Source organism: Eschrichtius robustus, chromosome X, assembly GCF_028021215.1.
Source record: "Eschrichtius robustus isolate mEscRob2 chromosome X, mEscRob2.pri, whole genome shotgun sequence".
NCBI lineage: Eukaryota > Metazoa > Chordata > Mammalia > Artiodactyla > Eschrichtiidae > Eschrichtius > Eschrichtius robustus.
This window is the reverse complement of record NC_090845.1, coordinates 64,241,940-64,268,807: the sequence shown is the minus strand read 5'-3', so window position 1 is coordinate 64,268,807 and position 26,868 is coordinate 64,241,940.

Below are 26,868 nucleotides of genomic sequence, written 5' to 3'. Positions count from 1 at the left end.
GGCTGTTAGTATTTGCCTTATGTATTGAGGTGCTCCTATGTTGGGTGCATAAAAATTTACAATTGTTATACCTTCCTCTTGGATCGATCCCTTGATCATTATATAGTGTCCTTCTTTGTCTCTTGTAATAGTCTTTATTTTAAAGTCTATTTTGTCTGATATGAGAATTGCTACTCCAGCTTTCTTTTGATTTCCATTTGCATGGAATATCTTTTTCCATCCCCTCACTTTCAGTCTGTATGTGTCTCTAGGTCTGAAGTGGGTCTCTTGTAGACAGCATATATATGGGTCTTGTTTTTTGTATCCATTCAGCCAGTCTATGTCTTTTGGTGGGAGCCTTTAATCCATTTACATTTAAGGTAATTATTGATATGTATGTTCCTATTCCCATTTTCTTAAATGTTTTGGGTTTGTTCTTGTAGGTGTTTTCCTTCTCTTGTGTTTCTTGCCTAGAGAAGTTCCTTTAGCATCTGTTGTAAAGCTGGTTTGGTGGTGCTGAACTCTCTCAGCTTTTGCTTGTCTGTAAAGGTTTTAATTTCTCCATCAAATCCGAATGAGATCCTTGCTGGGTAGAGTAATCTTGGCTGTAGGTTTTTCTCCTTCATGACTTTAAGTATATCCTGCCACTCCCTTCTGGCTTGCAGAGTTTCTGCTGAAAGATCAGCTGTTAACCTTATGGGGATTCCCTTGTGTGTTATTTGTTGTTTTTCCCTTGCTGCTTTTAATATGTTTTCTTTATATTTAATTTTTGATAGTTTGATTAATATGTGTATTGGCATGTTTCTCCTTGGATTTACCCTGTATGGGACTCTCTGTGCTTCCAGGACTTGATTAACTATTTCCTTCCCATATTAGGGAAGTTTTCAACTATAATCTCTTCAAATATTTTCTCAGTCCCTTTCTTTTTCTCTTCTTCTTCTGGGACCCCTATAATTCGAATGTTGGTGTGTTTAATGTTGTCCCAGAGGTCTCTGAGACTGTCCTCAGTTCTTTACATTCTTTTTTCTTTATTCTGCTCTGCAGTAGTCATTTCCACTATTTTATCTTCCAGGTCACTTATCCGTTCTTCTGCCTCAGTTATTCTGCTATTGATCCCGTCTAGAGTATTTTTAATTTCATGTATTGTGTTTTTCATCGTTGCTTGGTTCCTCTTTAGTTCTTCTACATCCTTGTTAAATGTTTCTTGCATTTTGTCTATTCTATTTCCAAGATTTTGGATCATCTTTACTCTCATTATTCTGAATTCTTTTTCAGGTAGACTGCCTATTTCCTCTTCATTTGTTAGGTCTGGTGTGTTTTGACCCTGCTCCTTCACCTGCTGTGTGTTTTTTTGTCTTCTCATTTTGCTTATCTTACTGTGTTTGGGGTCTCCTTTTCACAGGCTGCAGGTTCGTAATTCCCGTGGTTTTTGGTATCTGTCCCCAGTGGCTAAGGTTGGTTCAGTGGGTTGTGTAGGCTTCCTGGTGGAGGGGACTAGTGCCTGTGTTCTGGTGGATGAGGTTGGATCTTGTCTTTCTGGTGGGCAAGTCCACGTCTGGTGGTGTGTTTTGGGGTGTCTGTGGCCTTATTATGATTTTAGGCAGCCTCTCTGCTAATGGATGGGGCCGTGTTCCTGTCTTGCTAGTTGTTTGGCATAGTGTGTCCAGCATTGTAGCTTGCTGGTCGTTGAGTGAAGCTGGGTCTTGATGTTGAGATGGAGATCTCTGAGAGATTTTCGCCGTTTGGTATTACGTGGAGCTGGGAGGTCTCTTGTGGACCAGTGTCCTGACGTTGGCTCTCCCACCTCAGAGGCACAGCCCTGATGCCTGGCTGGAGCAGCAAGAGCCTTTCATCCACACAGCTCAGAATATAAGGGAGAAAAAATAGAAAGAAAGAAAGAAAGAAAGAGGATGAAATAAAATAAAATAAAGCTATTATAATAAAAAATAAGAAAAAAATTATTAAGAGTAAACGTATTCAGAAAAAATTTCTTTTAATTTTTAAAAATAAATTTATTAATTTTTTATAATAAAAAATAAGAAAAAATTATTAAGAAAAAAATTTATTAAGAAAAAAATATTTTTAATTTTTTAAAATAAAAATTATGGAAAAACTTATTAAATTTTTTTTAATTTCTAAAAATAGAAAATAAGGATAAAATTATTATGAAAACATATATTAGGAAAAAAAAATGTTTTTAAGTAAAAAAAAAAAAGAAAAAAATACGGACGGACCTAACCCTAGGACTAATGGTGAAAGCAAAGCTATACACACAAAATCTCACCCAGAAGCATACACATATACACTCAAAAAAAAGGAAAAGGGGAAAAAATAATATATCCTGCTCCCAAAGTCCACCTCTTGAATTTGGGATGATTCGTTGTCTACTCAGGTACTCAACAGACGCAGGCACATCAAGTTGTTTGTGGAGCTTTAATCCGCTGCTTCTGAGGCTGCTGGGAGAGATTTCCCTTTCTCTTCTTTGTTCGTACAGCTCCCAGGGTTCAGCTTTGGATTTGGCCCCGCCTCTGCATGTAGGTCGCCTGAGGCCGTCCGTTCCCCGCCCAGACAGAACGGGGTTAAAGGAGCAGCTGCTTCGGGGGCTCTGGCTCACTCAGGCCGTGGGGAGGGAGGGGTACGGATGCGGGGCGAGCCTGCGGCGGCAGAGGCTGATGTGACGTTGTAGCAGCCTGAGGCGCACCATGCATTCTCCCGGGGAAGTTGTCCCCGGATCACGGGAGCCTGGCAGTGGCGAGCTGCACCGGCTCCCGCGAGGGGCAGTGTGGGGAGTGACCTGTGCTCGCACACCAGCTTCTTGGTGGCGGCAGCAGCAGCCTTAGCGTCTCCTGCCCGTCTCTGGGGTCCGCGCTGATAACCGCGGCTCGCGCCTGTCTCTGGGGTCTGCGCTGTTAGCCGCGGCTCGCGCCCGTCTCTGGAGTTCGTTTAGGCGGCGCTCTGAATCCCCTCTCCTTGCGCGCCGGGAAACAAAGAGGCAAGAAAAAGTCTCTTGCCTCTTCGGCAGCTGCAGACTATTTCCCTGACTCCCTCCCGGCTAGCACCGAAGCCCGAGCCTCAGCTCCCAGCCCCCGCCCGCCCCAGCGCCTGAGCAGACAAGCCTCTCGGGCTGGTGAGTGCTACTCAGCACTGATCCTCCATGCGGGAATATCTCCGCTTTGCCCTCCGCACCCCTGTGGCTGCGCTGTCCTCCGTAGCTCCGAAGCTCCCCCCTCTGCCCCCCGCACTCTCTGCCCTCGAAGCGGCTCCTAGTGTGTGGACACCTTTCCTCCTTCACGGCTCCCTCCCACTGGTGCAGGTCCCGTCCCTATTCGTTTGTCTCTATTATTTCCTTTTTCTTTTACCCTACCCAAGTACGTGGGGATTTTCTTGCCTTTTGGGAGGTCTGACGTCTTCTGCCAGCGTTCAGTGGGTGTTCTGTAGGAGCAGTTCCACGTGTAGATGTATTTCTACTGTATCTGTGGGAAGGAAGGTGATCTCCGCGTCTTACTCTTCCGCCATCTTGCCCCTACCTCTCCATAACTCTTTTTGAATTATGGTTTTCTCAGGGTATACGCCCAGTAGTAGGATTGCTGGGTCGTATGGTAGTTCTATTTTGAGATTTTTAAGGAACCTCCATACAGTTCTCTAGGGTGGCTGTATCAATTTACATTCCCACCAACAGTGTATGAGGGTTCCATTTTCTCCACACCCTCTCCAGCATTTATTGTTTGTAGATTTTTTGATGATGGCCATTCTAACCGGTGTGAGATGATATCACATTGTAGTTTTGATTTGCATTTCTCTAATGATTAGTGATGTTGAGCATTCTTTCATGTGTTTGTTGGCAATCTGTATATCTTCTTTGGAGAAATGTCTATTTAGGTCTTCTGCCCATTTCTGGATTGGGTTGTTTGCTTTTTTCAAATTGAGCTGCATGAGCTGCTGGTAAATTTTGGAGATTAATCCTTTGTCAGTTGCTTCATTTGCAAATATTTTCTCCCATTCTGAGGGTTTTCTTTTGGTCTTGTTTATGGTTTCCTTTGCTGTGCAAAAGCTTTTATGTTTCATTAGGTCCCATTTGTTTATTTTTGTTTTTATTTCCATTTCTCTAGGAGCTGGGTCAAGAAGGATCTTGCTATGACTTATGTCATGGAGTGTTCTGCCTATGTTTTCCTCTAAGAGTTTGATAGTGTCTTGCCTTACATTTAGGTCTTTCATCCATTTTGAGTTTATTTTTGTGTATGGTGTTAAGGAGTGTTCTAATTTCATTCTTTGACATGTAGCTGTCCAGTTTTCCCAGCACCACTTATTGAAGAGGCGTCTTTTCTCAATTTTATATTCTTGCCTCCTTTATCAAAAATAATGTGACCATATGTACATGGGTTTATCTCTGGGCTTTCTATCCTATTCCATTGATCTATACTTCTGTTTTTGTGCCAGTACCATACTGTCTTGAGTACTGTACCTTTGGAGTATAGTCTGAAGTCTGGGAGCCTGATTCCTCCAGCACCGTTTTTCTTTCTCAAGGTTACTTTGGCTATTCGGGGTCTTTTGTGATTCCATACCAATTGTGAAATTTTTTGACCTAGGTCTGTGAAAAATGCCAGTGGTAGTTTGATAGGGATTGCATTGAGTCTGTAGATTGCTTTGAGTAGTAGAGTCATTTTCACAACGTTGATTCTTCCAATCCAAGAACATGGTATATCGCTCCATCTGTTTGTATCGTCATTAATTTCTTTCATCAGTGTCTTATAATTTTCTTCATACCAGTCTTCTGTCTCCTTATGTAGGTTTATTCCTAGATATTTTATTCTTTTAGTTGCAATGGTAAATGGGAGTGTTTTCTTAATTTCACTTTCAGATTTTTCATCATTAGTGTACAGGAATGCAAGAGATTTCTGTGCATTAATTTTGTAGCCTGCTACTGTACCGAATTCATTGAGTAGCTCTAGTAGTTATCTGGTAACATCTTTAGGATTCTCTATGTATAGTATCATGTCATCTGAAAACAGTCACAGCTCTATTTTTTCTTTTCTGATTTGGATTTCTTTTATTTCTTTTTCTTCTCTGATTGCTGTGGCTAAAACTTCCAAAACTATGTCAATAGTGGTGAGAGTGGGCAACCTTGTCCTGTTCCTGATCCTAGTGGAAATGGTTTCAGTTTTTCACCATTGAGGATGATGTTGGCTGTGCCTTTGTCATATATGGCCTTTATTATGTTGAGGAAAGTTCCGTCTATGGCTACTGTCTGGAGGGTTTTTATCATAAATGGGTGTTGAATTTTGTCAAAAGCTTTCTCTGCATCTATTGAGATGATCATTTGGTTTTTCTCCTTCAATTTGTTAATATGGTGTATCACATTGATTGATTTGCGTATCTTGAAGAACCCTTGCATTCCTGGGATAAACCCCACTTGATCATGGTGTATGATCCTTTTAATGTGCTGTTGGACTCTGTTTGCTAGTATTGTGTTGAGGATTTTTGCATCTATGTTCATCAGTGATATTGGCCTGTAGTTTTCTTTTTTTGTGACATCTTTGTCTGGTTTTGGTATCAGGGTGATGGTGGCCTCGTAGAATGAGTTTGGGAGTGTTCCTCCCTCTGCTATATTTTGGAAAAGTTTGAGAAGGATAGGTGTTAGCTCTTCTCTAAATGTTTGATAGAATTCGCCTGTGAATCCATATGGTCCTGGGCTTTTCTTTGTTGGAAGAGTTTTAATCACAGTTTCAATTTCAGGACTTGTGATTGGTCTGTTCATATTTTCTGTTTCTTCCTGGTTCAGTCTCGGAAGGTTGTGCATTTCTATGAACTTGTCCATTTCCTCCAGGTTGTCCATTTTACTGGCATATAGTTGCTTGTAGTAATCTCTCATGATCCTTTGTATTTCTGCAGTGTCAGTTGTTACTTCTCCTTTTGCATTTCTAATTTTATTGATTTGAGTCTTCTCCCTTTTTTTCCTGATGAGTCTGGTTAATGGTTTATCAATTTTGTTTATCTTCTCAAAGAACCAGCTTTTAGTTTTATTGATCTTTGCTATCGTTTCCTTCATTTCTTTTTCATTTATTTCTGATCTGATCTTTATGATTTCTTTCCTTCTGCTAACTTTGGTGGGTTTTTGTTCTTCTTCCTCTAATTGCTTTAGGTGTAATGTTAGGTTGCTTATTTGAGATGTTTCTTGTTTCTTAAAGTAAGATTGTATTGCTATAAACTTCCCTCTTAGAACTGCTTTTGCTGCATCCCATAGGTTTTGGGCCGTCGTGTCTCCATTGTCATTTTTTTTTTAGGTATTTTTTGATTTCCCCTTTGATTTCTTCAGTGATCACTTCGTTATTAAGTAGTGTATTGTGTAGCCTCCATGTGTTTGTATTTTTTACAGATCTTTTCCTGTAATTGATATGTAGTCTCAGAGCGTGGTGGTCGGAAAAGATACTTGATACGATTTCAATTTTCTTAAATTTACCAAGGCTTGGTTTGTGACCCAAGATATGATCTATCCTGGAGAATGTTCCATGAGCACTTGAGGAAAATGTGTATTCTGTTGTTTTTGGGTGGAATGTCCTATACATATCAATTAAGTCCATCTTGTTTAATGTATCATTTAAAGCTTGTGTTTCCTTATTTATTTTCATTTTGGATGATCTGTCCATTGGTGAAAGTGGGGTGTTAAAGTCCCCTACTATGATTGTGTTGCTGTCGATTTCCCCTTTTATGGCTGTTAGTATTTGCCTTATGTATTGAGGTGCTCCTATGTTGGGTGCATAAAAATTTACAATTGTTATACCTTCCTCTTGGATCGATCCCTTGATCATTATATAGTGTCCTTCTTTGTCTCTTGTAATAGTCTTTATTTTAAAGTCTATTTTGTCTGATATGAGAATTGCTACTCCAGCTTTCTTTTGATTTCCATTTGCATGGAATATCTTTTTCCATCCCCTCACTTTCAGTCTGTATGTGTCTCTAGGTCTGAAGTGGGTCTCTTGTAGACAGCATATATATGGGTCTTGTTTTTTGTATCCATTCAGCCAGTCTATGTCTTTTGGTGGGAGCCTTTAATCCATTTACATTTAAGGTAATTATTGATATGTATGTTCCTATTCCCATTTTCTTAAATGTTTTGGGTTTGTTCTTGTAGGTGTTTTCCTTCTCTTGTGTTTCTTGCCTAGAGAAGTTCCTTTAGCATCTGTTGTAAAGCTGGTTTGGTGGTGCTGAACTCTCTCAGCTTTTGCTTGTCTGTAAAGGTTTTAATTTCTCCATCAAATCCGAATGAGATCCTTGCTGGGTAGAGTAATCTTGGCTGTAGGTTTTTCTCCTTCATGACTTTAAGTATATCCTGCCACTCCCTTCTGGCTTGCAGAGTTTCTGCTGAAAGATCAGCTGTTAACCTTATGGGGATTCCCTTGTGTGTTATTTGTTGTTTTTCCCTTGCTGCTTTTAATATGTTTTCTTTATATTTAATTTTTGATAGTTTGATTAATATGTGTATTGGCATGTTTCTCCTTGGATTTACCCTGTATGGGACTCTCTGTGCTTCCAGGACTTGATTAACTATTTCCTTCCCATATTAGGGAAGTTTTCAACTATAATCTCTTCAAATATTTTCTCAGTCCCTTTCTTTTTCTCTTCTTCTTCTGGGACCCCTATAATTCGAATGTTGGTGTGTTTAATGTTGTCCCAGAGGTCTCTGAGACTGTCCTCAGTTCTTTACATTCTTTTTTCTTTATTCTGCTCTGCAGTAGTCATTTCCACTGTTTTATCTTCCAGGTCACTTATCCGTTCTTCTGCCTCAGTTATTCTGCTATTGATCCCGTCTAGAGTATTTTTAATTTCATGTATTGTGTTTTTCATCGTTGCTTGGTTCCTCTTTAGTTCTTCTACATCCTTGTTAAATGTTTCTTGCATTTTGTCTATTCTATTTCCAAGATTTTGGATCATCTTTACTCTCATTATTCTGAATTCTTTTTCAGGTAGACTGCCTATTTCCTCTTCATTTGTTAGGTCTGGTGTGTTTTGACCCTGCTCCTTCACCTGCTGTGTGTTTTTTTGTCTTCTCATTTTGCTTATCTTACTGTGTTTGGGGTCTCCTTTTCACAGGCTGCAGGTTCGTAATTCCCGTGGTTTTTGGTATCTGTCCCCAGTGGCTAAGGTTGGTTCAGTGGGTTGTGTAGGCTTCCTGGTGGAGGGGACTAGTGCCTGTGTTCTGGTGGATGAGGTTGGATCTTGTCTTTCTGGTGGGCAAGTCCACGTCTGGTGGTGTGTTTTGGGGTGTCTGTGGCCTTATTATGATTTTAGGCAGCCTCTCTGCTAATGGATGGGGCCGTGTTCCTGTCTTGCTAGTTGTTTGGCATAGTGTGTCCAGCATTGTAGCTTGCTGGTCGTTGAGTGAAGCTGGGTCTTGATGTTGAGATGGAGATCTCTGAGAGATTTTCGCCGTTTGGTATTACGTGGAGCTGGGAGGTCTCTTGTGGACCAGTGTCCTGACGTTGGCTCTCCCACCTCAGAGGCACAGCCCTGATGCCTGGCTGGAGCAGCAAGAGCCTTTCATCCACACAGCTCAGAATATAAGGGAGAAAAAATAGAAAGAAAGAAAGAAAGAAAGAGGATGAAATAAAATAAAATAAAGCTATTATAATAAAAAATAAGAAAAAAATTATTAAGAGTAAACGTATTCAGAAAAAATTTCTTTTAATTTTTATAAATAAATTTATTAATTTTTTATAATAAAAAATAAGAAAAAATTATTAAGAAAAAAATTTATTAAGAAAAAAATATTTTTAATTTTTTAAAATAAAAATTATGGAAAAACTTATTAAATTTTTTTTAATTTCTAAAAATAGAAAATAAGGATAAAATTATTATGAAAACATATATTAGGAAAAAAAAATGTTTTTAAGTAAAAAAAAAAAAGAAAAAAATACGGACGGACCTAACCCTAGGACTAATGGTGAAAGCAAAGCTATACACACAAAATCTCACCCAGAAGCATACACATATACACTCAAAAAAAAGGAAAAGGGGAAAAAATAATATATCCTGCTCCCAAAGTCCACCTCTTGAATTTGGGATGATTCGTTGTCTACTCAGGTACTCAACAGACGCAGGCACATCAAGTTGTTTGTGGAGCTTTAATCCGCTGCTTCTGAGGCTGCTGGGAGAGATTTCCCTTTCTCTTCTTTGTTCGTACAGCTCCCAGGGTTCAGCTTTGGATTTGGCCCTGCCTCTGCATGTAGGTCGCCTGAGGCCGTCCGTTCCCCGCCCAGACAGAACGGGGTTAAAGGAGCAGCTGCTTCGGGGGCTCTGGCTCACTCAGGCCGTGGGGAGGGAGGGGTACGGATGCGGGGCGAGCCTGCGGCGGCAGAGGCTGATGTGACGTTGTAGCAGCCTGAGGCGCACCATGCATTCTCCCGGGGAAGTTGTCCCCGGATCACGGGAGCCTGGCAGTGGCGAGCTGCACCGGCTCCCGCGAGGGGCAGTGTGGGGAGTGACCTGTGCTCGCACACCAGCTTCTTGGTGGCGGCAGCAGCAGCCTTAGCGTCTCCTGCCCGTCTCTGGGGTCCGCGCTGATAACCGCGGCTCGCGCCTGTCTCTGGGGTCTGCGCTGTGAGCCGCGGCTCGCGCCCGTCTCTGGAGTTCGTTTAGGCGGCGCTCTGAATCCCCTCTCCTTGCGCGCCGGGAAACAAAGAGGCAAGAAAAAGTCTCTTGCCTCTTCGGCAGCTGCAGACTATTTCCCTGACTCCCTCCCGGCTAGCACCGAAGCCCGAGCCTCAGCTCCCAGCCCCCGCCCGCCCCAGCGCCTGAGCAGACAAGCCTCTCGGGCTGGTGAGTGCTACTCAGCACTGATCCTCCATGCGGGAATATCTCCGCTTTGCCCTCCGCACCCCTGTGGCTGCGCTGTCCTCCGTGGCTCCGAAGCTCCCCCCTCTGCCACCCGCACTCTCTGCCCTCGAAGCGGCTCCTAGTGTGTGGACACCTTTCCTCCTTCACGGCTCCCTCCCACTGGTGCAGGTCCCGTCCCTATTCGTTTGTCTCTATTATTTCCTTTTTCTTTTACCCTACCCAAGTACGTGGGGATTTTCTTGCCTTTTGGGAGGTCTGACGTCTTCTGCCAGCGTTCAGTGGGTGTTCTGTAGGAGCAGTTCCACGTGTAGATGTATTTCTACTGTATCTGTGGGAAGGAAGGTGATCTCCGCGTCTTACTCTTCCGCCATCTTGCCCCTACCTCTCCATAACTCTTTTTGAATTATGGTTTTCTCAGGGTATACGCCCAGTAGTAGGATTGCTGGGTCGTATGGTAGTTCTATTTTGAGATTTTTAAGGAACCTCCATACAGTTCTCTAGAGTGGCTGTATCAATTTACATTCCCACCAACAGTGTATGAGGGTTCCATTTTCTCCACACCCTCTCCAGCATTTATTGTTTGTAGATTTTTTGATGATGGCCATTCTAACCGGTGTGAGATGATATCACATTGTAGTTTTGATTTGCATTTCTCTAATGATTAGTGATGTTGAGCATTCTTTCATGTGTTTGTTGGCAATCTGTATATCTTCTTTGGAGAAATGTCTATTTAGGTCTTCTGCCCATTTCTGGATTGGGTTGTTTGCTTTTTTCAAATTGAGCTGCATGAGCTGCTGGTAAATTTTGGAGATTAATCCTTTGTCAGTTGCTTCATTTGCAAATATTTTCTCCCATTCTGAGGGTTTTCTTTTGGTCTTGTTTATGGTTTCCTTTGCTGTGCAAAAGCTTTTATGTTTCATTAGGTCCCATTTGTTTATTTTTGTTTTTATTTCCATTTCTCTAGGAGCTGGGTCAAGAAGGATCTTGCTATGACTTATGTCATGGAGTGTTCTGCCTATGTTTTCCTCTAAGAGTTTGATAGTGTCTTGCCTTACATTTAGGTCTTTCATCCATTTTGAGTTTATTTTTGTGTATGGTGTTAAGGAGTGTTCTAATTTCATTCTTTGACATGTAGCTGTCCAGTTTTCCCAGCACCACTTATTGAAGAGGCGTCTTTTCTCAATTTTATATTCTTGCCTCCTTTATCAAAAATAATGTGACCATATGTACATGGGTTTATCTCTGGGCTTTCTATCCTATTCCATTGATCTATACTTCTGTTTTTGTGCCAGTACCATACTGTCTTGAGTACTGTACCTTTGGAGTATAGTCTGAAGTCTGGGAGCCTGATTCCTCCAGCACCGTTTTTCTTTCTCAAGGTTACTTTGGCTATTCGGGGTCTTTTGTGATTCCATACCAATTGTGAAATTTTTTGACCTAGGTCTGTGAAAAATGCCAGTGGTAGTTTGATAGGGATTGCATTGAGTCTGTAGATTGCTTTGAGTAGTAGAGTCATTTTCACAACGTTGATTCTTCCAATCCAAGAACATGGTATATCGCTCCATCTGTTTGTATCGTCATTAATTTCTTTCATCAGTGTCTTATAATTTTCTTCATACCAGTCTTCTGTCTCCTTATGTAGGTTTATTCCTAGATATTTTATTCTTTTAGTTGCAATGGTAAATGGGAGTGTTTTCTTAATTTCACTTTCAGATTTTTCATCATTAGTGTACAGGAATGCAAGAGATTTCTGTGCATTAATTTTGTAGCCTGCTACTGTACCGAATTCATTGAGTAGCTCTAGTAGTTATCTGGTAACATCTTTAGGATTCTCTATGTATAGTATCATGTCATCTGAAAACAGTCACAGCTCTATTTTTTCTTTTCTGATTTGGATTTCTTTTATTTCTTTTTCTTCTCTGATTGCTGTGGCTAAAACTTCCAAAACTATGTCAATAGTGGTGAGAGTGGGCAACCTTGTCCTGTTCCTGATCCTAGTGGAAATGGTTTCAGTTTTTCACCATTGAGGATGATGTTGGCTGTGCCTTTGTCATATATGGCCTTTATTATGTTGAGGAAAGTTCCGTCTATGGCTACTGTCTGGAGGGTTTTTATCATAAATGGGTGTTGAATTTTGTCAAAAGCTTTCTCTGCATCTATTGAGATGATCATTTGGTTTTTCTCCTTCAATTTGTTAATATGGTGTATCACATTGATTGATTTGCGTATCTTGAAGAACCCTTGCATTCCTGGGATAAACCCCACTTGATCATGGTGTATGATCCTTTTAATGTGCTGTTGGACTCTGTTTGCTAGTATTGTGTTGAGGATTTTTGCATCTATGTTCATCAGTGATATTGGCCTGTAGTTTTCTTTTTTTGTGACATCTTTGTCTGGTTTTGGTATCAGGGTGATGGTGGCCTCGTAGAATGAGTTTGGGAGTGTTCCTCCCTCTGCTATATTTTGGAAAAGTTTGAGAAGGATAGGTGTTAGCTCTTCTCTAAATGTTTGATAGAATTCGCCTGTGAATCCATATGGTCCTGGGCTTTTCTTTGTTGGAAGAGTTTTAATCACAGTTTCAATTTCAGGACTTGTGATTGGTCTGTTCATATTTTCTGTTTCTTCCTGGTTCAGTCTCGGAAGGTTGTGCATTTCTATGAACTTGTCCATTTCCTCCAGGTTGTCCATTTTACTGGCATATAGTTGCTTGTAGTAATCTCTCATGATCCTTTGTATTTCTGCAGTGTCAGTTGTTACTTCTCCTTTTGCATTTCTAATTTTATTGATTTGAGTCTTCTCCCTTTTTTTCCTGATGAGTCTGGTTAATGGTTTATCAATTTTGTTTATCTTCTCAAAGAACCAGCTTTTAGTTTTATTGATCTTTGCTATCGTTTCCTTCATTTCTTTTTCATTTATTTCTGATCTGATCTTTATGATTTCTTTCCTTCTGCTAACTTTGGTGGGTTTTTGTTCTTCTTCCTCTAATTGCTTTAGGTGTAATGTTAGGTTGCTTATTTGAGATGTTTCTTGTTTCTTAAAGTAAGATTGTATTGCTATAAACTTCCCTCTTAGAACTGCTTTTGCTGCATCCCATAGGTTTTGGGCCGTCGTGTCTCCATTGTCATTTTTTTTTTAGGTATTTTTTGATTTCCCCTTTGATTTCTTCAGTGATCACTTCGTTATTAAGTAGTGTATTGTGTAGCCTCCATGTGTTTGTATTTTTTACAGATCTTTTCCTGTAATTGATATGTAGTCTCAGAGCGTGGTGGTCGGAAAAGATACTTGATACGATTTCAATTTTCTTAAATTTACCAAGGCTTGGTTTGTGACCCAAGATATGATCTATCCTGGAGAATGTTCCATGAGCACTTGAGGAAAATGTGTATTCTGTTGTTTTTGGGTGGAATGTCCTATACATATCAATTAAGTCCATCTTGTTTAATGTATCATTTAAAGCTTGTGTTTCCTTATTTATTTTCATTTTGGATGATCTGTCCATTGGTGAAAGTGGGGTGTTAAAGTCCCCTACTATGATTGTGTTGCTGTCGATTTCCCCTTTTATGGCTGTTAGTATTTGCCTTATGTATTGAGGTGCTCCTATGTTGGGTGCATAAAAATTTACAATTGTTATACCTTCCTCTTGGATCGATCCCTTGATCATTATATAGTGTCCTTCTTTGTCTCTTGTAATAGTCTTTATTTTAAAGTCTATTTTGTCTGATATGAGAATTGCTACTCCAGCTTTCTTTTGATTTCCATTTGCATGGAATATCTTTTTCCATCCCCTCACTTTCAGTCTGTATGTGTCTCTAGGTCTGAAGTGGGTCTCTTGTAGACAGCATATATATGGGTCTTGTTTTTTGTATCCATTCAGCCAGTCTATGTCTTTTGGTGGGAGCCTTTAATCCATTTACATTTAAGGTAATTATTGATATGTATGTTCCTATTCCCATTTTCTTAAATGTTTTGGGTTTGTTCTTGTAGGTGTTTTCCTTCTCTTGTGTTTCTTGCCTAGAGAAGTTCCTTTAGCATCTGTTGTAAAGCTGGTTTGGTGGTGCTGAACTCTCTCAGCTTTTGCTTGTCTGTAAAGGTTTTAATTTCTCCATCAAATCCGAATGAGATCCTTGCTGGGTAGAGTAATCTTGGCTGTAGGTTTTTCTCCTTCATGACTTTAAGTATATCCTGCCACTCCCTTCTGGCTTGCAGAGTTTCTGCTGAAAGATCAGCTGTTAACCTTATGGGGATTCCCTTGTGTGTTATTTGTTGTTTTTCCCTTGCTGCTTTTAATATGTTTTCTTTATATTTAATTTTTGATAGTTTGATTAATATGTGTATTGGCATGTTTCTCCTTGGATTTACCCTGTATGGGACTCTCTGTGCTTCCAGGACTTGATTAACTATTTCCTTCCCATATTAGGGAAGTTTTCAACTATAATCTCTTCAAATATTTTCTCAGTCCCTTTCTTTTTCTCTTCTTCTTCTGGGACCCCTATAATTCGAATGTTGGTGTGTTTAATGTTGTCCCAGAGGTCTCTGAGACTGTCCTCAGTTCTTTACATTCTTTTTTCTTTATTCTGCTCTGCAGTAGTCATTTCCACTGTTTTATCTTCCAGGTCACTTATCCGTTCTTCTGCCTCAGTTATTCTGCTATTGATCCCGTCTAGAGTATTTTTAATTTCATGTATTGTGTTTTTCATCGTTGCTTGGTTCCTCTTTAGTTCTTCTACATCCTTGTTAAATGTTTCTTGCATTTTGTCTATTCTATTTCCAAGATTTTGGATCATCTTTACTCTCATTATTCTGAATTCTTTTTCAGGTAGACTGCCTATTTCCTCTTCATTTGTTAGGTCTGGTGTGTTTTGACCCTGCTCCTTCACCTGCTGTGTGTTTTTTTGTCTTCTCATTTTGCTTATCTTACTGTGTTTGGGGTCTCCTTTTCACAGGCTGCAGGTTCGTAATTCCCGTGGTTTTTGGTATCTGTCCCCAGTGGCTAAGGTTGGTTCAGTGGGTTGTGTAGGCTTCCTGGTGGAGGGGACTAGTGCCTGTGTTCTGGTGGATGAGGTTGGATCTTGTCTTTCTGGTGGGCAAGTCCACGTCTGGTGGTGTGTTTTGGGGTGTCTGTGGCCTTATTATGATTTTAGGCAGCCTCTCTGCTAATGGATGGGGCCGTGTTCCTGTCTTGCTAGTTGTTTGGCATAGTGTGTCCAGCATTGTAGCTTGCTGGTCGTTGAGTGAAGCTGGGTCTTGATGTTGAGATGGAGATCTCTGAGAGATTTTCGCCGTTTGGTATTACGTGGAGCTGGGAGGTCTCTTGTGGACCAGTGTCCTGACGTTGGCTCTCCCACCTCAGAGGCACAGCCCTGATGCCTGGCTGGAGCAGCAAGAGCCTTTCATCCACACAGCTCAGAATATAAGGGAGAAAAAATAGAAAGAAAGAAAGAAAGAAAGAGGATGAAATAAAATAAAATAAAGCTATTATAATAAAAAATAAGAAAAAAATTATTAAGAGTAAACGTATTCAGAAAAAATTTCTTTTAATTTTTATAAATAAATTTATTAATTTTTTATAATAAAAAATAAGAAAAAATTATTAAGAAAAAAATTTATTAAGAAAAAAATATTTTTAATTTTTTAAAATAAAAATTATGGAAAAACTTATTAAATTTTTTTTAATTTCTAAAAATAGAAAATAAGGATAAAATTATTATGAAAACATATATTAGGAAAAAAAAATGTTTTTAAGTAAAAAAAAAAAAGAAAAAAATACGGACGGACCTAACCCTAGGACTAATGGTGAAAGCAAAGCTATACACACAAAATCTCACCCAGAAGCATACACATATACACTCAAAAAAAAGGAAAAGGGGAAAAAATAATATATCCTGCTCCCAAAGTCCACCTCTTGAATTTGGGATGATTCGTTGTCTACTCAGGTACTCAACAGACGCAGGCACATCAAGTTGTTTGTGGAGCTTTAATCCGCTGCTTCTGAGGCTGCTGGGAGAGATTTCCCTTTCTCTTCTTTGTTCGTACAGCTCCCAGGGTTCAGCTTTGGATTTGGCCCTGCCTCTGCATGTAGGTCGCCTGAGGCCGTCCGTTCCCCGCCCAGACAGAACGGGGTTAAAGGAGCAGCTGCTTCGGGGGCTCTGGCTCACTCAGGCCGTGGGGAGGGAGGGGTACGGATGCGGGGCGAGCCTGCGGCGGCAGAGGCTGATGTGACGTTGTAGCAGCCTGAGGCGCACCATGCATTCTCCCGGGGAAGTTGTCCCCGGATCACGGGAGCCTGGCAGTGGCGAGCTGCACCGGCTCCCGCGAGGGGCAGTGTGGGGAGTGACCTGTGCTCGCACACCAGCTTCTTGGTGGCGGCAGCAGCAGCCTTAGCGTCTCCTGCCCGTCTCTGGGGTCCGCGCTGATAACCGCGGCTCGCGCCTGTCTCTGGGGTCTGCGCTGTTAGCCGCGGCTCGCGCCCGTCTCTGGAGTTCGTTTAGGCGGCGCTCTGAATCCCCTCTCCTTGCGCGCCGGGAAACAAAGAGGCAAGAAAAAGTCTCTTGCCTCTTCGGCAGCTGCAGACTATTTCCCTGACTCCCTCCCGGCTAGCACCGAAGCCCGAGCCTCAGCTCCCAGCCCCCGCCCGTCCCAGCGCCTGAGCAGACAAGCCTCTCGGGCTGGTGAGTGCTACTCAGCACTGATCCTCCATGCGGGAATATCTCCGCTTTGCCCTCCGCACCCCTGTGGCTGCGCTGTCCTCCGTGGCTCCGAAGCTCCCCCCTCTGCCACCCGCACTCTCTGCCCTCGAAGCGGCTCCTAGTGTGTGGACACCTTTCCTCCTTCACGGCTCCCTCCCACTGGTGCAGGTCCCGTCCCTATTCGTTTGTCTCTATTATTTCCTTTTTCTTTTACCCTACCCAAGTACGTGGGGATTTTCTTGCCTTTTGGGAGGTCTGACGTCTTCTGCCAGCGTTCAGTGGGTGTTCTGTAGGAGCAGTTCCACGTGTAGATGTATTTCTACTGTATCTGTGGGAAGGAAGGTGATCTCCGCGTCTTACTCTTCCGCCATCTTGCCCCTACCTCTCCATAACTCTTTTTGAATTATGGTTTTCTCAGGGTATACGCCCAGTAGTAGGATTGCTGGGTCGTATGGTAGTTCTATTTTGAGATTTTTAAGGAACCTCCATACAGTTCTCTAGAGTGGCTGTATCAATTTACATTCCCACCAACAGTGTATGAGGGTTCCATTTTCTCCACACCCTCTCCAGCATTTATTGTTTGTAGATTTTTTGATGATGGCCATTCTAACCGGTGTGAGATGATATCACATTGTAGTTTTGATTTGCATTTCTCTAATGATTAGTGATGTTGAGCATTCTTTCATGTGTTTGTTGGCAATCTGTATATCTTCTTTGGAGAAATGTCTATTTAGGTCTTCTGCCCATTTCTGGATTGGGTTGTTTGCTTTTTTCAAATTGAGCTGCATGAGCTGCTGGTAAATTTTGGAGATTAATCCTTTGTCAGTTGCTTCATTTGCAAATATTTTCTCCCATTCTGAGGGTTTTCTTTTGGTCTTGTTTATGGTTTCCTTTGCTGTGCAAAAGCTTTTATGTTTCATTAGGTCCCATTTGTTTATTTTTGTTTTTATTTCCATTTCTCTAGGAGCTGGGTCAAGAAGGATCTTGCTATGACTTATGTCATGGAGTGTTCTGCCTATGTTTTCCTCTAAGAGTTTGATAGTGTCTTGCCTTACATTTAGGTCTTTCATCCATTTTGAGTTTATTTTTGTGTATGGTGTTAAGGAGTGTTCTAATTTCATTCTTTGACATGTAGCTGTCCAGTTTTCCCAGCACCACTTATTGAAGAGGTGTCTTTTCTCAATTTTATATTCTTGCCTCCTTTATCAAAAATAATGTGACCATATGTACATGGGTTTATCTCTGGGCTTTCTCTCCTATTCCATTGATCTATACTTCTGTTTTTGTGCCAGTACCATACTGTCTTGATTACTGTACCTTTGGAGTATAGTCTGAAGTCTGGGAGCCTGATTCCTCCAGCACCGTTTTTCTTTCTCAAGGTTACTTTGGCTATTCGGGGTCTTTTGTGATTCCATACCAATTGTGAAATTTTTTGACCTAGGTCTGTGAAAAATGCCAGTGGTAGTTTGATAGGGATTGCATTGAGTCTGTAGATTGCTTTGAGTAGTAGAGTCATTTTCACAACGTTGATTCTTCCAATCCAAGAACATGGTATATCGCTCCATCTGTTTGTATCGTCATTAATTTCTTTCATCAGTGTCTTATAATTTTCTTCATACCAGTCATCTGTCTCCTTACGTAGGTTTATTCCTAGATATTTTATTCTTTTAGTTGCAATGGTAAATGGGAGTGTTTTCTTAATTTCACTTTCAGATTTTTCATCATTAGTGTACAGGAATGCAAGAGATTTCTGTGCATTAATTTTGTAGCCTGCTACTGTACCGAATTCATTGAGTAGCTCTAGTAGTTATCTGGTAACATCTTTAGGATTCTCTATGTATAATATCATGTCATCTGAAAACAGTCACAGCTCTATTTTTTCTTTTCTGATTTGGATTTCTTTTATTTCTTTTTCTTCTCTGATTGCTGTGGCTAAAACTTCCAAAACTATGTCAATAGTGGTGAGAGTGGGCAACCTTGTCCTGTTCCTGATCCTAGTGGAAATGGTTTCAGTTTTTCACCATTGAGGATGATGTTGGCTGTGCCTTTGTCATATATGGCCTTTATTATGTTGAGGAAAGTTCCATCTATGGCTACTGTCTGGAGGGTTTTTATCATAAATGGGTGTTGAATTTTGTCAAAAGCTTTCTCTGCATCTATTGAGATGATCATTTGGTTTTTCTCCTTCAATTTGTTAATATGGTGTATCACATTGATTGATTTGCGTATCTTGAAGAACCCTTGCATTCCTGGGATAAACCCCACTTGATCATGGTGTATGATCCTTTTAATGTGCTGTTGGACTCTGTTTGCTAGTATTGTGTTGAGGATTTTTGCATCTATGTTCATCAGTGATATTGGCCTGTAGTTTTCTTTTTTTGTGACATCTTTGTCTGGTTTTGGTATCAGGGTGATGGTGGCCTCGTAGAATGAGTTTGGGAGTGTTCCTCCCTCTGCTATATTTTGGAAAAGTTTGAGAAGGATAGGTGTTAGCTCTTCTCTAAATGTTTGATAGAATTCGCCTGTGAATCCATATGGTCCTGGGCTTTTGTTTGTTGGAAGAGTTTTAATCACAGTTTCAATTTCAGGACTTGTGATTGGTCTGTTCATATTTTCTGTTTCTTCCTGGTTCAGTCTCGGAAGGTTGTGCATTTCTATGAACTTGTCCATTTCCTCCAGGTTGTCCATTTTACTGGCATATAGTTGCTTGTAGTAATCTCTCATGATCCTTTGTATTTCTGCAGTGTCAGTTGTTACTTCTCCTTTTGCATTTCTAATTTTATTGATTTGAGTCTTCTCCCTTTTTTTCTTGATGAGTCTGGTTAATGGTTTATCAATTTTGTTTATCTTCTCAAAGAACCAGCTTTTAGTTTTATTGATCTTTGCTATCGTTTCCTTCATTTCTTTTTCATTTATTTCTGATCTGATCTTTATGATTTCTTTCCTTCTGCTAACTTTGGTGGGTTTTTGTTCTTCTTCCTCTAATTGCTTTAGGTGTAATGTTAGGTTGCTTATTTGAGATGTTTCTTGTTTCTTAAAGTAAGATTGTATTGCTATAAACTTCCCTCTTAGAACTGCTTTTGCTGCATCCCATAGGTTTTGGGCCGTCGTGTCTCCATTGTCATTTTTTTTTAGGTATTTTTTGATTTCCCCTTTGATTTCTTCAGTGATCACTTCGTTATTAAGTAGTGTATTGTGTAGCCTCCATGTGTTTGTATTTTTTACAGATCTTTTCCTGTAATTGATATGTAGTCTCAGAGCGTGGTGGTCGGAAAAGATACTTGATACGATTTCAATTTTCTTAAATTTACCAAGGCTTGGTTTGTGACCCAAGATATGATCTATCCTGGAGAATGTTCCATGAGCACTTGAGAAAAATGTGTATTCTGTTGTTTTTGGGTGGAATGTCCTATACATATCAATTAAGTCCATCTTGTTTAATGTATCATTTAAAGCTTGTGTTTCCTTATTTATTTTCATTTTGGATGATCTGTCCATTGGTGAAAGTGGGGTGTTAAAGTCCCCTACTATGATTGTGTTGCTGTCGATTTCCCCTTTTATGGCTGTTAGTATTTGCCTTATGTATTGAGGTGCTCCTATGTTGGGTGCATAAAAATTTACAATTGTTATACCTTCCTCTTGGATCGATCCCTTGATCATTATATAGTGTCCTTCTTTGTCTCTTGTAATAGTCTTTATTTTAAAGTCTATTTTGTCTGATATGAGAATTGCTACTCCAGCTTTCTTTTGATTTCCATTTGCATGGAATATCTTTTTCCATCCCCTCACTTTCAGTCTGTATGTGTCTCTAGGTCTGAAGTGGGTCTCTTGTAGACAGCATATATATGGGTCTTGTTTTTTGTATCCATTCAGCCAGTCTATGTCTTTTGGTGGGAGCCTTTAATCCATTTACATTTAAGGTAATTATTGATATGTATGTTCCTATTCCCATTTTCTTAAATGTTTTGGGTTTGTTCTTGTAGGTGTTTTCCTTCTCTTGTGTTTCTTGCCTAGAGAAGTTCCTTTAGCATCTGTTGTAAAGCTGGTTTGGTGGTGCTGAACTCTCTCAGCTTTTGCTTGTCTGTAAAGGTTTTAATTTCTCCATCAAATCCGAATGAGATCCTTGCTGGGTAGAGTAATCTTGGCTGTAGGTTTTTCTCCTTCATGACTTTAAGTATATCCTGCCACTCCCTTCTGGCTTGCAGAGTTTCTGCTGAAAGATCAGCTGTTAACCTTATGGGGATTCCCTTGTGTGTTATTTGTTGTTTTTCCCTTGCTGCTTTTAATATGTTTTCTTTATATTTAATTTTTGATAGTTTGATTAATATGTGTATTGGCATGTTTCTCCTTGGATTTACCCTGTATGGGACTCTCTGTGCTTCCAGGACTTGATTAACTATTTCCTTCCCATATTAGGGAAGTTTTCAACTATAATCTCTTCAAATATTTTCTCAGTCCCTTTCTTTTTCTCTTCTTCTTCTGGGACCCCTATAATTCGAATGTTGGTGTGTTTAATGTTGTCCCAGAGGTCTCTGAGACTGTCCTCAGTTCTTTACATTCTTTTTTCTTTATTCTGCTCTGCAGTAGTCATTTCCACTATTTTATCTTCCAGGTCACTTATCCGTTCTTCTGCCTCAGTTATTCTGCTATTGATCCCGTCTAGAGTATTTTTAATTTCATTTATTGTGTTTTTCATCGTTGCTTGGTTCCTCTTTAGTTCTTCTACATCCTTGTTAAATGTTTCTTGCATTTTGTCTATTCTATTTCCAAGATTTTGGATCATCTTTACTCTCATTATTCTGAATTCTTTTTCAGGTAGACTGCCTATTTCCTCTTCATTTGTTAGGTCTGGTGTGTTTTGACCCTGCTCCTTCACCTGCTGTGTGTTTTTTTGTCTTCTCATTTTGCTTATCTTACTGTGTTTGGGGTCTCCTTTTCACAGGCTGCAGGTTCGTAATTCCCGTGGTTTTTGGTATCTGTCCCCAGTGGCTAAGGTTGGTTCAGTGGGTTGTGTAGGCTTCCTGGTGGAGGGGACTAGTGCCTGTGTTCTGGTGGATGAGGTTGGATCTTGTCTTTCTGGTGGGCAAGTCCACGTCTGGTGGTGTGTTTTGGGGTGTCTGTGGCCTTATTATGATTTTAGGCAGCCTCTCTGCTAATGGATGGGGCCGTGTTCCTGTCTTGCTAGTTGTTTGGCATAGTGTGTCCAGCATTGTAGCTTGCTGGTCGTTGAGTGAAGCTGGGTCTTGATGTTGAGATGGAGATCTCTGAGAGATTTTCGCCGTTTGGTATTACGTGGAGCTGGGAGGTCTCTTGTGGACCAGTGTCCTGACGTTGGCTCTCCCACCTCAGAGGCACAGCCCTGATGCCTGGCTGGAGCAGCAAGAGCCTTTCATCCACACAGCTCAGAATATAAGGGAGAAAAAATAGAAAGAAAGAAAGAAAGAAAGAGGATGAAATAAAATAAAATAAAGCTATTATAATAAAAAATAAGAAAAAAATTATTAAGAGTAAACGTATTCAGAAAAAATTTCTTTTAATTTTTAAAAATAAATTTATTAATTTTTTATAATAAAAAATAAGAAAAAATTATTAAGAAAAAAATTTATTAAGAAAAAAATATTTTTAATTTTTTAAAATAAAAATTATGGAAAAACTTATTAAATTTTTTTTAATTTCTAAAAATAGAAAATAAGGATAAAATTATTATGAAAACATATATTAGGAAAAAAAAATGTTTTTAAGTAAAAAAAAAAAAGAAAAAAATACGGACGGACCTAACCCTAGGACTAATGGTGAAAGCAAAGCTATACACACAAAATCTCACCCAGAAGCATACACATATACACTCAAAAAAAAGGAAAAGGGGAAAAAATAATATATCCTGCTCCCAAAGTCCACCTCTTGAATTTGGGATGATTCGTTGTCTACTCAGGTACTCAACAGACGCAGGCACATCAAGTTGTTTGTGGAGCTTTAATCCGCTGCTTCTGAGGCTGCTGGGAGAGATTTCCCTTTCTCTTCTTTGTTCGTACAGCTCCCAGGGTTCAGCTTTGGATTTGGCCCCGCCTCTGCATGTAGGTCGCCTGAGGCCGTCCGTTCCCCGCCCAGACAGAACGGGGTTAAAGGAGCAGCTGCTTCGGGGGCTCTGGCTCACTCAGGCCGTGGGGAGGGAGGGGTACGGATGCGGGGCGAGCCTGCGGCGGCAGAGGCTGATGTGACGTTGTAGCAGCCTGAGGCGCACCATGCATTCTCCCGGGGAAGTTGTCCCCGGATCACGGGAGCCTGGCAGTGGCGAGCTGCACCGGCTCCCGCGAGGGGCAGTGTGGGGAGTGACCTGTGCTCGCACACCAGCTTCTTGGTGGCGGCAGCAGCAGCCTTAGCGTCTCCTGCCCGTCTCTGGGGTCCACGCTGATAACCGCGGCTCGCGCCTGTCTCTGGGGTCTGCGCTGTTAGCCGCGGCTCGCGCCCGTCTCTGGAGTTCGTTTAGGCGGCGCTCTGAATCCCCTCTCCTTGCGCGCCGGGAAACAAAGAGGCAAGAAAAAGTCTCTTGCCTCTTCGGCAGCTGCAGACTATTTCCCTGACTCCCTCCCGGCTAGCACCGAAGCCCGAGCCTCAGCTCCCAGCCCCCGCCCGTCCCAGCGCCTGAGCAGACAAGCCTCTCGGGCTGGTGAGTGCTACTCAGCACTGATCCTCCATGCGGGAATATCTCCGCTTTGCCCTCCGCACCCCTGTGGCTGCGCTGTCCTCCGTGGCTCCGAAGCTCCCCCCTCTGCCACCCGCACTCTCTGCCCTCGAAGCGGCTCCTAGTGTGTGGACACCTTTCCTCCTTCACGGCTCCCTCCCACTGGTGCAGGTCCCGTCCCTATTCGTTTGTCTCTATTATTTCCTTTTTCTTTTACCCTACCCAAGTACGTGGGGATTTTCTTGCCTTTTGGGAGGTCTGACGTCTTCTGCCAGCGTTCAGTGGGTGTTCTGTAGGAGCAGTTCCACGTGTAGATGTATTTCTACTGTATCTGTGGGAAGGAAGGTGATCTCCGCGTCTTACTCTTCCGCCATCTTGCCCCTACCTCTCCATAACTCTTTTTGAATTATGGTTTTCTCAGGGTATACGCCCAGTAGTAGGATTGCTGGGTCGTATGGTAGTTCTATTTTGAGATTTTTAAGGAACCTCCATACAGTTCTCTAGAGTGGCTGTATCAATTTACATTCCCACCAACAGTGTATGAGGGTTCCATTTTCTCCACACCCTCTCCAGCATTTATTGTTTGTAGATTTTTTGATGATGGCCATTCTAACCGGTGTGAGATGATATCACATTGTAGTTTTGATTTGCATTTCTCTAATGATTAGTGATGTTGAGCATTCTTTCATGTGTTTGTTGGCAATCTGTATATCTTCTTTGGAGAAATGTCTATTTAGGTCTTCTGCCCATTTCTGGATTGGGTTGTTTGCTTTTTTCAAATTGAGCTGCATGAGCTGCTGGTAAATTTTGGAGATTAATCCTTTGTCAGTTGCTTCATTTGCAAATATTTTCTCCCATTCTGAGGGTTTTCTTTTGGTCTTGTTTATGGTTTCCTTTGCTGTGCAAAAGCTTTTATGTTTCATTAGGTCCCATTTGTTTATTTTTGTTTTTATTTCCATTTCTCTAGGAGCTGGGTCAAGAAGGATCTTGCTATGACTTATGTCATGGAGTGTTCTGCCTATGTTTTCCTCTAAGAGTTTGATAGTGTCTTGCCTTACATTTAGGTCTTTCATCCATTTTGAGTTTATTTTTGTGTATGGTGTTAAGGAGTGTTCTAATTTCATTCTTTGACATGTAGCTGTCCAGTTTTCCCAGCACCACTTATTGAAGAGGTGTCTTTTCTCAATTTTATATTCTTGCCTCCTTTATCAAAAATAATGTGACCATATGTACATGGGTTTATCTCTGGGCTTTCTCTCCTATTCCATTGATCTATACTTCTGTTTTTGTGCCAGTACCATACTGTCTTGATTACTGTACCTTTGGAGTATAGTCTGAAGTCTGGGAGCCTGATTCCTCCAGCACCGTTTTTCTTTCTCAAGGTTACTTTGGCTATTCGGGGTCTTTTGTGATTCCATACCAATTGTGAAATTTTTTGACCTAGGTCTGTGAAAAATGCCAGTGGTAGTTTGATAGGGATTGCATTGAGTCTGTAGATTGCTTTGAGTAGTAGAGTCATTTTCACAACGTTGATTCTTCCAATCCAAGAACATGGTATATCGCTCCATCTGTTTGTATCGTCATTAATTTCTTTCATCAGTGTCTTATAATTTTCTTCATACCAGTCATCTGTCTCCTTACGTAGGTTTATTCCTAGATATTTTATTCTTTTAGTTGCAATGGTAAATGGGAGTGTTTTCTTAATTTCACTTTCAGATTTTTCATCATTAGTGTACAGGAATGCAAGAGATTTCTGTGCATTAATTTTGTAGCCTGCTACTGTACCGAATTCATTGAGTAGCTCTAGTAGTTATCTGGTAACATCTTTAGGATTCTCTATGTATAATATCATGTCATCTGAAAACAGTCACAGCTCTATTTTTTCTTTTCTGATTTGGATTTCTTTTATTTCTTTTTCTTCTCTGATTGCTGTGGCTAAAACTTCCAAAACTATGTCAATAGTGGTGAGAGTGGGCAACCTTGTCCTGTTCCTGATCCTAGTGGAAATGGTTTCAGTTTTTCACCATTGAGGATGATGTTGGCTGTGCCTTTGTCATATATGGCCTTTATTATGTTGAGGAAAGTTCCATCTATGGCTACTGTCTGGAGGGTTTTTATCATAAATGGGTGTTGAATTTTGTCAAAAGCTTTCTCTGCATCTATTGAGATGATCATTTGGTTTTTCTCCTTCAATTTGTTAATATGGTGTATCACATTGATTGATTTGCGTATCTTGAAGAACCCTTGCATTCCTGGGATAAACCCCACTTGATCATGGTGTATGATCCTTTTAATGTGCTGTTGGACTCTGTTTGCTAGTATTGTGTTGAGGATTTTTGCATCTATGTTCATCAGTGATATTGGCCTGTAGTTTTCTTTTTTTGTGACATCTTTGTCTGGTTTTGGTATCAGGGTGATGGTGGCCTCGTAGAATGAGTTTGGGAGTGTTCCTCCCTCTGCTATATTTTGGAAAAGTTTGAGAAGGATAGGTGTTAGCTCTTCTCTAAATGTTTGATAGAATTCGCCTGTGAATCCATATGGTCCTGGGCTTTTGTTTGTTGGAAGAGTTTTAATCACAGTTTCAATTTCAGGACTTGTGATTGGTCTGTTCATATTTTCTGTTTCTTCCTGGTTCAGTCTCGGAAGGTTGTGCATTTCTATGAACTTGTCCATTTCCTCCAGGTTGTCCATTTTACTGGCATATAGTTGCTTGTAGTAATCTCTCATGATCCTTTGTATTTCTGCAGTGTCAGTTGTTACTTCTCCTTTTGCATTTCTAATTTTATTGATTTGAGTCTTCTCCCTTTTTTTCTTGATGAGTCTGGTTAATGGTTTATCAATTTTGTTTATCTTCTCAAAGAACCAGCTTTTAGTTTTATTGATCTTTGCTATCGTTTCCTTCATTTCTTTTTCATTTATTTCTGATCTGATCTTTATGATTTCTTTCCTTCTGCTAACTTTGGTGGGTTTTTGTTCTTCTTCCTCTAATTGCTTTAGGTGTAATGTTAGGTTGCTTATTTGAGATGTTTCTTGTTTCTTAAAGTAAGATTGTATTGCTATAAACTTCCCTCTTAGAACTGCTTTTGCTGCATCCCATAGGTTTTGGGCCGTCGTGTCTCCATTGTCATTTTTTTTTAGGTATTTTTTGATTTCCCCTTTGATTTCTTCAGTGATCACTTCGTTATTAAGTAGTGTATTGTGTAGCCTCCATGTGTTTGTATTTTTTACAGATCTTTTCCTGTAATTGATATGTAGTCTCAGAGCGTGGTGGTCGGAAAAGATACTTGATACGATTTCAATTTTCTTAAATTTACCAAGGCTTGGTTTGTGACCCAAGATATGATCTATCCTGGAGAATGTTCCATGAGCACTTGAGAAAAATGTGTATTCTGTTGTTTTTGGGTGGAATGTCCTATACATATCAATTAAGTCCATCTTGTTTAATGTATCATTTAAAGCTTGTGTTTCCTTATTTATTTTCATTTTGGATGATCTGTCCATTGGTGAAAGTGGGGTGTTAAAGTCCCCTACTATGATTGTGTTGCTGTCGATTTCCCCTTTTATGGCTGTTAGTATTTGCCTTATGTATTGAGGTGCTCCTATGTTGGGTGCATAAAAATTTACAATTGTTATACCTTCCTCTTGGATCGATCCCTTGATCATTATATAGTGTCCTTCTTTGTCTCTTGA